Genomic DNA, 13,700 nt, shown 5'->3' on the forward strand with positions numbered 1-13,700 from the left:
ATCCAGTGATCTCGAGGTTTGCAGGTACAGCATTCTTCAGCCACCAAATCGCTGGATGGGTGAATGGGGATGTTTTAACACTCCTCCTGAAAGTTAATAATGAGGGAGGCAGGCACTCCTCACTAGGATACATGGCAAATCTTGGGGCCGGAGGCAGACATCTTTCTCCAGGTTCAGAAGCTGGAGAGGTTGCTGAATACAATTATCAGTGGTCAGGAACGAAGATTCAGTGCCTAGCAGAAACCGCACGATTAAAAAACTCAAGATTGCCGATTCTGCATAATGCGTTATGTAGAACAAATCTGCAGGTTTGCATGGCAGTTGCCTTTCTTTTGGTGCAGGCCATTGTTCGTGTAAATTACACAACCGTCCGAAACATGCTCAGTTGTCTTCTGGTGTGAGAGTGTGTTGCGTTCGTATGTATATAGTTTGGGTTTTTTTCCAATTGTGTTAAAATGTGTATTGTGCAGGAGGCTTAAAGACAAAGATTCCACAGGTGCTGACTGCAAGGCATGCCAGGCTTCTGGGGGTAAAAGGGTTGGAGAAATGGAGCTGACCTTGGAGAGGAAGTGGGGAAAGGTAGGCAAGGTGGATGTCTGGAGCAGCTGTAAGAAATGATGTTGAGCCTAGGAGAAAGACAGGGGAAGGCATGCAAGGGCTGGAGATATACTTGTTGCGTTTTTATCTTGCCCTTCGCCCAAGGTTGGCATGCAAGGCCTTTCCAGATGGGAAAGGATGGCAGACATCTCAAATGCCATGCACTGCACAAGCAACACAGATAGCTTTGTGAGTCACATTAGGGGAAATCAGAGGGCACCAAAGAAGCCCAGGATCACCTACGAGGAGGCAAGTTCATGCCTGGACTTAAGGGCATGTGAAGATGTCAGCTGCGCACATGCCCCTTATGCTAAGTTGTGGTGAGGCATGTCACCGTGTGATATGCAGGGTCTCTCCACGACCTTTCCGCTGCCCCTTGTGTTCACCTCTTGTGTTCACTCAACTGGGCAGAGAAGGATTTGAGTTAACGTTCCCTTGGCAGTGGAGAAGCAAAGTGGAAGAGATTCTGCATGCAGGACTTTGGTGTGTGTGTGTGTGTGTGTGTGTGTGTGTGTGTGTGTGTGTGTGTGTGAAGGGGATACTTACTGCAGATAAATTATTCTGGAATCTTATTTTTTTAAAAAAGCACGATCCTATGGGAGTGACCTTTTTGGTTCTGCACACATGGAGGGCAATACGCATTTACAAAACTGCAGGAATACGCAGATTGGGTTGTGTTTTGTAACCTTTGGGAAATAGTGTGTGGTCTGAAGCAGCTCTTTGTTTTACTGCGTGAATTGTCCTTGTTTGTGCTGTGAGCGACTGTCTGGCGTGGTGTGGAAGCTATATTGTGAGATGTAGCCTTTGTTAGCAACACAAAGCCCTTGCAAAAGCAATGCATGGAGTTGGGAAGACCTATTTTTTTAAGGGTTGTACCTGTGGACACAGGGCATGCACTTTTTGGGGCGGGGGCAGCTGCCTGCATGGGAGGGGCTGTTTCATTCGCAGACGGGCCATTTGCCTTGCTCCTCACGTGCTATTGTCTAGGTACATACACGCGTGTGGTGTATCTGTGCTTCATGCATACACTTAATGTGGAGAGCATGTGTATTTCAAACATGAACATGGGGGGCACGTCTCTCTGGGGCAGACCAAAGGTCCCTTGGCTCCAGCGTTTGGTGCTCAGCAATGATCAGGCATGATAGTGCGGGCCATGCCCATTTGCCCCATGTACTTTAAGATAGGCTGCCTCTGAAAATGGAGGCTCCATTCAGCTGGCATGGACGGTTCCCGCTTGTGCCTTGCGGCACTTTTTTGTCATTTTCACGGGAGGCAGCCATGGGTGGCTGGCATGCTCTTGACCTGTGGCGGGCCATGCAACATGGCATGCCTAGTTCTCGGTCCATGTGGTGTGGCTTGCATCTTTTGCCTTTCATTTGCTAGCCGCGTTGTCCCACACTTGCCGTGCTGCATGCTCTCGTCCGATGGGCGCAGAATGTGGCGTGGGTCTGTTTGGGCTCAGCCCCACCTGCCTAGCTCACCTGCCGCTTATTGTCTCGGTTTGCTGCCATTTGAATTTTTCCCAGCCAGCTCCCTCCCTCCTTCTCCGCCGCTCCCTCTTCTCCCCTCCTTCCCTCTCTCTCTCTCTCCCTCTCTCCCCGCCCTCCCTGCCGTCTGGATCCAGGCAAGTCTGATAAAGTTCCATTCCAGACAACAGCCGCATTGCGTTGCTACAGCATAGACAGCGGCCCAGGGAGAGAGAGAGAGACATACAGCCAGAGCTAAGCGATGATGGAGAAAGAGAGGAGAGCATCTGTCAATAGGCACAACCACCCGTGAACCAGAGCCAAAGCCAAGGATGGAGGATGGCAAGCAAGGAGGGCAGAAGGAGAAGAGGACCAGAACAGGTTAACCTTCCCTGCATGGGGAGTTCACCAGCCCTGACCTGTGGGGTGGGGGGGGTGGGAGGGAGAGGGAGGGAGGGAATTGGCAGGGGAATAAGGAGGACCAGGAAGGAGACTGGAGGAAAGGGGCTGGGTGGGTGAGTGCAAGAAACAGGCGATAAAGAATAAGGGGAGGGGAAGGGGCTGACACAGAGCAACAAGGAGGAGAGAGCCGATAAGGCAGAGGTGCTGGAGAGGGTGGGGGTGGGGACAGGTGGCATGTCAGGGGCAAGAGGGAGAAAGGGAGATGGATCAGCCTCTGCGCACAAAGCTTGGGTGGTGAAGGGGATTGGCAGGTAGGTTAATGACCTTAAGTTTGATGGTGAGGAAGGGGGAATGTGTGGGGTTTTTGTGTGGGAGGAGGCTACTCACCTTCCTTAGAAAGATGAGAAGCCCGATAGCTGTGGAATGCTAAATTTCCATCCTGCCTGCCCCCTCCAGGGGCAAGTGGAGGCAAAGATGAGAACAGAGAGAAGCACTCTTTCTCTGGGGTTCAACAGTTGCCACCTGGGGCATCTCTCTCTCTCTCTCTCTCTCTCTCTCTCTCTCTCTCTCTCTCTCTCTCTCTCTCTCTCTCTCTCACACACACACACACACACACACACACATGCCATGTGTGTGTTTCTCTCTCCAAGGAAGGCGAAATGCATGCGCAGTGTCCCCATCCCCCCCCCAGCCAAACCACCAGGGGTTTCTTAGAGAGGTCCCAGCTGTTACCACCCCTGTGGGCACTTCCTGACATAACGCACCCGTGGACCAGTGACCTCATTGAGGGATCCAATGCATGACCTCCCTCCCCCAAAAAAATCTTGCCTCCCCCCCCCACTCCAAAATACAAGATGGACACGCTGTATGTGCATTGGAACGATTCATGTGCGTGCACACACACCTCAGGGGCCACACCCACCCAAGGGATTCCCATCTTCAGACATGCACAAACCTCTTTCGAAAACACTATTGGGTTCTTTTCTTCTCTCAGGGGAAAAAAATCTCTCTCACACACAAACACACAGGAAGAGTCCTCCAGGACTGGCCAAGGAGGAAAAAAATCTGCATGTGAAGGAGCTGGGTGTGGGTGTGTGGGAACAGAAAGACTGAGAAAGCGGTTCTTAAGGTTATTTGTCACGGATTGCCTTCTGTTGTGTGCATGGATAACTACTGTGTGTGTGTGGTAGGGTGAACCACATTTGGCATGTTGAAAGCTATGGGAATTATGTGGCATAAGTTCCGTGTAACAGGGAGAGAGGGGTGTGTGTGCCATGCCACAGGCATGTGCCATGAATCAATCCATTGTGCACCACAGAGGCAGCGTGCTTGAAAGAGGGGCAGTTTGGCCGAGGTCTGTGAGTGCACGGAGAGAGGGTATTGTTTGCGAAGAGGATGGCGTGGTTTGTGGGCAGTGGTATCGATGTCAAGGTGAATGCATAAAAGAGATCTTTGGGGGGGGGGACATGTGTGAGCCTGTGTGAGCCCGGGGTGTGAGTGCGAAGGAGCGGGCAGGCGTGTTTGCTGTGCATGTTCAAATCCTTGGTATTCCTCTGGACAGAACATGCTCGCATAACACAGACCCCGAGCAAAAGTATCTCTTGGGGAGTTGGCCCCTGTCTCTGCCTGGAGCGTCTGTATCATAGCATGTTTGGAAGATGGCTTGTATCCAGCACAGTCTTGGGCTGCAGGAAGTTTGGTATGCCTGTGTGTGTGTGTGTGTGTGTGTGTGTGTGTGTGTGTGTGTGTACGTGGTTGCTGGCTTTGGGGGGGCTGGTGGAGATGTACTTTTTGGAAAATGCAAATGTGCCGGGGCAGGTGTCTCTCCTATTATATCACAGAGCCCTTCATGATGTGGCTTTTGGCTCACCTCACCCAGCGACAGCAACGAGAAACGCACCCTGACCAGGTGAGTTGGTGGGTGGGGAGAAACACCCTTTGTGTTTGAGGACTGGGCTCCAGCCCCTCCAGATCTCCCTCAGACTTGGCTGGTTATGCTTTTCCATGCAGCCCTGATCAGTGTCCTTCGCCTAACTCAGTGAGTCTCCGTGGCACTGATCCCCGTGGACTTCTCAAAGGCCACCGAGGACTGTTTCACGCGATGGCTGCAGTCAGGTGCCCACCGCTTCTTTCAGCTTGTGGGTCACCCGACATGCTCGCCCCGAGCAGACGCTGCCACTTTGTCACGTTGCCTCAGATCAACGCCTGTTGGCAGCAGACGAGGCAAACAGCTTGCCACAATCAGGGGCCTGCCATGGGCTGAAGCAGCAGCCACGAGAACCACAGTTGTGGAGACTCATCCCTGAGCGAGCTGCTGGTTTTCCGTGAGGAGAGCAGTCCGTGCCTTGGTGGGCGGGGGGGGGGGGGGACGGTCCTCTCACACAAGGACTGAGTTCAACAGGGCCCCAGAGCCTCTCTTGAACTTCCTGGGCCAGCACATTTCCCTGACTTGAAGCCTACCCAGAGATTGAGCCGGCCAGAGGAGTCAGCCCCCTGACTGCATTGAAATCCACTTCACCATTCGAAGCAGCAGGGGGACAGGCGCAGTTCCGTGTCCTCTGGCATTTGCTGGAACATTCCAGAAATGTAGGCCCATCCCTTATCTGGAGTGAAAGGGAGTCTCTCTGGAATCTTAGCAGGGACTAAGGTCCAAAATGCAGAAATGCCAAGAGCACAGCGGGTACAGGCTGAAGCTGCCCCACCTATAATATGCTCCCCAATATTGAGGTTGAAACATCCCCGTGGCTTCTCCTTGCCAACCCACTTTCCGCAAACTTCTCAACTGGCACTTATCGAAATGGAGGTCAGGCCCAGGCCTTTCTCCAAATGGGAAGCATCCTTTAGAAAACTTTCCAAAAATGTCTCCCTTCAGAACTTCCGAAATTCCCACAATCGTTCTTTTAATTAAATGTGTCTTGCCTATCCTGGTTTTGTTTTCATATTTGCTCAATGCTTTTAAAAAAAGAAACAGCTTATATCCTCCCAAACATCCTTCCCTCTTTTTTTTTTTAAAAAAACCCTTTTTTAAGATTCCACGTCTTATTTAGCCACTGGCTTTGATGCTCCCTTTCGCCATGACCTTCTTGAGTTCACATTACCTGTTCTCAGTGTGGTTCCCCCCACCACCACATTCTCTGCCCTTTTGTGATTGTATTTTCTTCGGGGCACACCCTTTTGGTTGCATGGTGAGGCTCAAGGCAACTACAATTTTTTGTAGTAAAACTGCCACCTTTTGGGGTTTTTTTTTTGCATTTTCCTAGGTCCATTTTCAGCAACTCTTGGCTGTAACACATTACAAGTAGGATGGGAAACCTGTGTCCCCCAGACATTGCCAGACTCCACCTACCACCAGTCCCCCAGCAGCCTGGCCAGAGATCAGGGGTGACAGGAGCTGTAGTCCAGTAGCATCTGGGAAACTACACATTCCCCCCCCCCACCATCCCTAGTACTCTAGCGATGCTCTGCCCTGGGTCCTCAAATGCTTGTTTGAGTTACAAGCGTGTCCTGGGTCTGAAAAGGTGGGAAGCTACTGCTGCAGAATATTAGGACAGGTGGGTGGCAGGAGGGAGGGAGGGGAGGCAGCGGGACATGCCTTCGCTGCATTTTGATCCTGATTGCTTGCATACCATCGGGGCAGGTAGCAGTGCTGCAAAGTGACAGTGGGCTCTAGCCAACGCTCATTCTTCTCAGAGCAGACCCACTGAAATTAATGGGCACGACTGATTTAGGTACATTAATTTCAGTGTTGTCCAAGTAGAAATCAGATGGACCCAGAAGGGTTGGCAGTTAAATAGATCTAGTTGTGGTGGGAGCTGGCAGAATAAAAAGCTTGGCTTCCACTGGACTGAGGGCTAAGTGGGAAGCTTGAGGAGGTGCCAGGCTTCAAGCTTCCCAGGATATTGTATTCTGGGCCTAGAAACTTTTTTTCCAGCTCTCAGATACTATGTGTCTGGGAGGACACTGTGCGTGTTCAGGATAATTTCTTGTTCATCTCACTTTCCATGTCCTAATATTTGGCATTGAGAATAATGATCCAGCCCTGGCAAAATTGGAATTGGGTAATGATGATGATGATTTACGCAGCCACCGAGAACTCCCTGGATGGCTTACAGCAATGATTAAAAAGTGCAATATACAATAATAATTACAAACCCACAATTAATAATAATATAAACCTTACTTGCACAAAGCAGCCTGAATTTAAAACAATTCAAAAGCCTGAGTGAATAAAAAGGTATTTTACCTGGCACTGAAAAGGCTACTAAGAAGATGCAAGGTGAGACAAATGGCATCAAAAAGACCCTGCTCTGAGTGCCAAGTGAGGTGAGCCGAGTGGCTCCAAAGGAGAGAGCCTTTTTGATAGTGGCACCATAGCCTGCCTTCAGTGGCGGTCAAATGCCTTCTTTATGGTATTTCTGGTGCCTTTTGATTCACTCAGATGTTTTAACTGTGTTTTAAACCCGACCCACAAACCGCCAGATAATTAGATAAAAGTTATGTCAGAAAAGCAACAGGGCATTTTGTTTTGTATTTTAATTTTCAGGGGAAGCTAAAAAAGAGAATCACGTTGAAAGAATTGACCCAGTTCTGCTTAACTTAAAGGGTGTCATTAAGGCTTCCTTGTATTTCCAAAGCGACTGCCATCCTTCTGCTTTGCTTCCTGACTTGGCGAAGTTTGGGGATAAGAACGAAACTAGAGAACGAGAGTCATCCAAGAGACTTTGAGGACCTGCCACAATTTGTGTCTAGCAGCAGTTGAGGAACGGAAGTTTGCTTGCTCTTTTTATTCCTGTCTTGCTAAACTTATGGTGCCTTGTCTCTCACCTGTTTTTCCCCCTTCCCAGGTTAAGGAGTCACATGGGGGAACGACCTCCTCCCCACCCCTGCCCGCCCCTTCCTGTTATAGTCCCATTACCCTTTCTCTGCCTTCCTGCTTCCTCGTTTCCCGGCACCCTCTCTGTCCCTGAGACCCTTAACCTGTGAGGAAGCCCAGAGGTCACAGGTGAGGTTCTTGGGAACTGAGCGGGTAGCCCACCCCCTGCGACCCCCAAACGTCAAGGTTCTTGCCTCGTTCCCCCAGGATGGAGCAAAGGGGCTCAGTAGCACAAACTGTGCATTGGGAAATACTGTGGCTGTCTAGGTCATCCAGAATGGTGAAGAGAACAACTGCTTGAGTGGATTATATCTTACACTGCGGGGGACACCCAAACTCACAGAAAAGCTAATAAGATGAATGGTTTGCACAGCATTGGCCTGATAGGGAGTGTGATCTTTGCGCTATATACCTCTGGTCTCACAGCTAGAACCCATACTGCTCCCGTCTAAAATGTCCCATGTCCAGCACGACCTCCTATCCTGAGTACCAGAACCACAGAGGCTTCGCCTGTGTCAGCAGTTTCACTAGTGAAGAACTGAACTTCCTCCAAACGGAAGTTGCCCTGCTTGAGCTGTTCTTGCCCAGTCTTTGGGGGGTTATTGGAGACAGCAGAATGTGGTGTTGTAAAATTTAAGCTGGTTCCTATGAACCCAGAGAAATGGATCCTGACCCAGGGAGAGCCCAAGGATCCAGGCAAGCAGACGAATTTAAGCGTCTCCTGCCCACCAAATAACAGAGACCAAACCAGGACGTACGAAGCAAGGCACTTTTATTTTTGCTGTTGCAACAGGGTCCTTCCTCTCACGCAGGAGAACAAGGAAGGAACCCCAAACAAAGGTGTCTTGCCCTTAAAAAGAAATTTGAAATTGGTTTCAGCCCACCCCCCAGAAGCATCATCCATATGTCACAGAAGGGGTGTAGCCCAAGACCGCCCTTCTAGGTACATCATGAAAGGGGAGGTCTGGTGGCAGTAATCTGAGCATCCTGGACCCTGCCCCCAAAACCTAATCAACAAAAAAGAGATATTTACATTTCCCTGTTTCCCAGCCAAGTTAATCACACCCTTTTGTCTGGCACCCAGGTATCAGGATGCCAGGGATTATCACTTTAATTCCTGAGACAATGAGAAGGTTCCCCCCCCCCCCCCGCCTTCTTCCTTGCAGAGGAACGCCAGGTCTGAGAGAGTCAAAATGGTGTCAGTCAGTCCTGTCTTCCTGTGCTGCTTCAGACATGTTTCTGTACATTCATGTACATGTTTTATGAACAATATATATATATATATATATATATATATATATATATATATATATATATGACCTCAAAATTCTTATAACAGTGGAAACAAATTGGCCTGAGCCAGCTTGGGAATGTGCATCCTCATTCTAGTTAGGGCTCGCTTTCGCAAAGAACCCCCGGGAACTGTAGTTTTGTGAAGGCACCCCCAAGTCTCTCTCTAAGGGTCCCTGGGTTTCTTGTTCCCTGCTGCAGCTCCTACAGTTCCCAGGATCCCTTGGGGGAAGAGACAGCAACATTTACACTACTAAACATCAGTAAAGTAAGAGATGCTCCCCTTGTGAATTGGCAGTGGCAGTGGTGCATGTGGTACTTCCTCCCTTGAGTCGATGAGTTTTCAGTACTTTAACCGACGTTGGGAGAGCCTTTCTCATTGCTGGGTTTGCATGAGCCACAGATATCACTCAGCTGCTCCTGTGCAGACCAATAAAGGCCTCCACAGAGGCACAGCCGTGAAGCTTGAAAGGTGCTGTTGACCCACAGCCCAAAGTTATCTCTGGCTGCTTGGAAGTGCCATCCATCCCCCACCAACCCAGCATGAACTGTGGCTGATTTCTAGTTACTGCATCAAAACCTATTCTAAGCAAGCTGGTAATTTCTGGATTTTCCTGATTGGACCATTTTGCATAAATCAAGGGAGCCGTAACTCTGCCTGACCTGCAGTAGAATTTTTTAAAGCACCACTGAGAAGCATCTAAAGATAACTGGATGTGCTCAAAGATGTTCCTTTATTACATGTGGTATAATACCAAGAAGGACAAAGTACTCGTGGTTGGGTACATGGACTAATCCTTTGACACATATGTGGGCAACCCAAAGGCAGTCATCAGAGGCCCCAAGTGTGACCCACTCAGGTGTTCAAGTTGCCCCCAGCTGCCAAACCTGTGCATGCAAAAGGCCTCCCTGCCCTTCTCAGTACCGCTCCATCCCTGTTTTACTCAGATCTCTGCCGTTGTTTAAAACCACCATTTTGCTCTCAGTGTTGCCCTACTACCACTTTCCACAAACTTCTACCATTATTTAAAACAGCTACATTTTCTTCTTTCCAGTGTAGCTCCCTATCACTGTACTCCCAACTTTTCCCTGTTCCGTTCCATAGCTGCCTCTTGTGGGATAGACCAAGCATGTGTAGCCCTCAAATATTCCATAGTACTTACTCAAACCTCTGCTCCTGTTCCTGTTCGAAAGTGCCACTTCCTCTCATTTTTCTCCATCCCAGCTTTAGTCAAACTTAACCCTGTTGTTTTAAAGCACCACTTTCCCCTGCTCAGTGTCCTCCCAACCTTGCCATGGCTAGCTACTGCTCTTGTGCAACCTGCCTTCAATATTGCTCCGCGATCCTGCCCCCGACTTCATGCAAATCCAAGATTGTGATGAGGTACAACATCCTTACATTTTTATTATAGAGGGAGATATGACTCTTTACTTCAAGCTAAACTGCAGGAGGCTGGTTTCTTTTTACACCTTCCCCACCCAAGGGAACAGGTTTGACAGGTGTCTCTGTGCCTTTAAGGCTCCTCAGAGGGAGACACCATCAAATGACTGATCCCCTCTATCTCAGCAACATCGGGGTTCTGCCATCCCACCTCAAGAAGAAACTGAACAGGACGACAGTAGGGTCACTTTAGCAAAACCTGATGTTGTGTGTTTTTCTGTGACATTAAAGAACATGCTACCCAGCGCTCTGTTTTTCATATAGCCTGCCACATCCCAAGGACTCTGTGTAAGTAACAGGGGTAAGTTTGAAAAGAAATGGGAATATGCAACCAACAGTGCTAGTGAGCTCTTGTCATGCTCCATTTTAATGTTACATGGCAAAGGTGAATGATTTGCCAGTGGTATGGAGTCCTTCACTCAAGTATGAGGTCTGTTAATCGCATAGACAAGACGTGGTCTGCTTTCAGAGAGTGCAGCACAGCCTACAGCTAGCTGGCTGCACGTTCTGCTGTTGCAATTCAGGTAACATATCAAAGCCATGAACGGTCATTTTTCCTAAACAGGAGGATGGATGGTAAAGCTCATACCTGCTGCCTGTCTTCTGCAGGTTGCCCTTCTCGGTTATCCTGGAGAAGTGGTATAGGTGAGGCAGCACAGGTAGGGCAACCCTATTTCCAGTGGGTGGTTCTAGGTGATTGCCTAGGGCAGCACTTTTGCTACAGCAGCAGCAGGCTGGAAGACCCTTTCCCACTGGTAAAAAAGTAAAGGGACTCCTGACCGTTAGGTCCAGTCGTGGACGACTCTGGGGTTGCAGTGCTCATCTCGCTTTACTGGCTGAGGGAGCCGATGTACAGCTTCCGGGTCATGTGGCCAGCATGACTAAGCCGCTTCTGGCGAAATCAGAGCAGCACACGGAAATGCCATTTATCTTCCCGCCGGAGCGGTACCTATTTATCTACTTGCACTTTGATGTGCTTTCTGACTGCTAGGTTGGCAGAAGCAGACACACACACACACACACACCCCATTGCGGGGATTCGAACCGCTGACCTTCTGATCAACAAGCCCTAGGCTCTGGTTTAGACCACAGCGCCACCTGTGTCCCTTTCCCACTGGTACCTCTCTACATATGCTTTTACAGTCTGAGACCAGCAGAGGGCAACATCCGAATGGAGTAGCATCCAAGGAAATATCATCCAAGCAATATCTCAAAGAGCTGTAATGTTAAGTGAGGAATCCTTGGGACCCAAAGTCTGGTCTGATGCTGTTGTTTTTAAGCAGCGTTCAAGCAGTCCTTTGCTATATTTCTATCCCAGCTTTTAATGCAAATCTTCCCGAGATGAACAGCTCGAAAGCAAAGCAGTAATGAAAGTGGGCTTTCAGGACGAGGAGCAGCATATAGAAAGAGGAGATCAACATGTCCCAGGGGATATAATGGACACTATTCATAAGGTGCTACGCGGGCAGCCACAAATTGTACAGCGCACTCTATTGAAATGAGCTGGGGTTTTCCTGCTACACAATGTGGGAGCTCATTGATGGGGTGAGTGCCATTTGCCCACACGAGAGAAGTGCCAATTTCAGGTGTGGGGCATTGAAGACATGTTTCTGCAACTATTAAGGGGGGGCACATTATGCTTGTGGGAAGTATTGGCCCATCAGGGCTACCATTCATTCTCCAGCTTTCTTCAGCCTGGAGCCCTCCAGAATGTTTGGACTTTCTGGGTGGGGTTGATGGGGGCTGTATACCAAAACAGCTGGGGGGGCACCAGGTTGTGAATGCTTTTTCCCTGACACTGAGTGAAGGCGAATGGAAGATAACCACACTTGAAAAGGTGCTTGATTTCTGCTGATAAGAATCAAGTTCAATTTCAGAATTGAATAATTATACACTCCCTAAAAATGGCCTCTTTAAATCTTGGTTTATTGCCTCTAGTGCCCCCAAAAATAAAACAACTTTTCAGAAACATTTCTATGCAAGTTGCCTCTGGGCATGTTTGAAGCACCTTTGTAAAAATGGTGCTTCCTTGCCTGTCTTGAGTAAGGTGTGGAATCTGGTTTTTATGCTAAAGCCTACCTGCCCAAGCATGGGAGTGCCCTCCCCCCCAACTCTCTTATCTGAAAGAGCATTTTGTATACAGTCACTGCATGCTGGGGTTTTTTTGGGGGGGGGCACTAATCCTTTGTGATTACTAGTTGCACAGGTGCACACAGCGACAGCAAACACATGCACTGACAACTACCAACCTTTCTCTTCTGCCTTTGCAGCCTCTTAATTCAGACAGCTGACCAAAACTGATATAATTCTGGCTTGGACCCCCCCCCCAATTTTCCACGGGTTGCAAAACCAGCCCCTAGAATTACTTTTATCCATCCCTAGGCTCAACTCGATGCTCTCCAGCTGTTGGATTACAACTCCCTGCAGAACCAATGACCAGAAATGATGGGAGTTGTAGTCCAGCAACATCTGGAAGGCACCACATTGGGAAAGACTACATTAGGGTAGCACTGAGCTGGCACTATAAGGGGGGAAACCTTTCCTCCTATAGCAGCAGCGAGGAACCTGTCATTCCCAAGGGCAACATATCCCTTCTGAGCAACCTTTCAGAGTCTGAGGACAGATTTTAGCTAGGCAAAAACACTCTGTGTGAGGAGGAGTGGGCGTAGGGAGAGGGGGGCTGGCATTGGGCCTCTAGTGGAGGAGCCCCGACCCTCCTGAGGGGTCCAAGCAGCCCTTGCTGAAGCAGACCCGAAAGACCCAGTTGCAGAAACATACCACCACCAAGTTTAAGAAATGGGCCATTAAAGCATCTTGCAAAAAGCAAATTGCCACTGGATTTTTATGGCTGGGTTTTTAACACACATAGAAAGGAAGTTAAAAATGTCTCTGATGAGGGTGCGTTGAAGGAGCTGGCATTTAGACCAAGTGCAAAACCAGCTGCAGAAATGGAGGCAGGGCGGAAGGTCATGCAGATTGGGAACTGAGTCTTGAGGGTCCAAGGCTGAGCTTGCCTTGCAGATCAGTGTTCTCATTCGTTCTCTTATTGATTTAGCTGTCATGGGCAAGAGCACCTTCTGCCATCTCCGCTTCTCCCTCCCTCTCTCTCCTCCCTGTTTAAAGGACATATTCTCAGCTTCAAGCTGAGCTGTCTGGTTTCCATGGAGACAGAGGTCTGAGGCCTACAGGTCCCTCCTCTCTCCCATTACGGCTTTCCACTCTTCCACATTCTCCCTCTCTGCCTCCCCCCTTTTCCACCTGTCACGATGCCAAGAAAAGCAATAACTGTATAGACGGAAGGTGCCAACAATGCAGCACCTTCCGTCTTGCCAGGGAGAGTCGTCGTTATTCTTTGTTTCAGCAAATCGTGCTGGTGCTTTTACCAGCGTGCTTAAGACAGGGGGTCCTGTCCTTCTGTTGGCCACAATGAACAGGTACCTGTGGGGAACAGGTGTGTGGACAATAAAACCATTGTCCAGCCCATCCCATCCAATTCTGGGTCCCCATGGTGTCTTAACGGCAATTTTTAAAAAATATGTGCAAAATCACCTAAAAGTGTGAAAAGTTAGGGATGGTTTCCAACTAACACGTCCTGTCAGAACAAGGATTTATGCTTGTACAGCAGGACCTA

Source organism: Zootoca vivipara, chromosome 6, assembly GCF_965207765.1.
Source record: "Zootoca vivipara chromosome 6, rZooViv2.hap1.1, whole genome shotgun sequence".
NCBI lineage: Eukaryota > Metazoa > Chordata > Lepidosauria > Squamata > Lacertidae > Zootoca > Zootoca vivipara.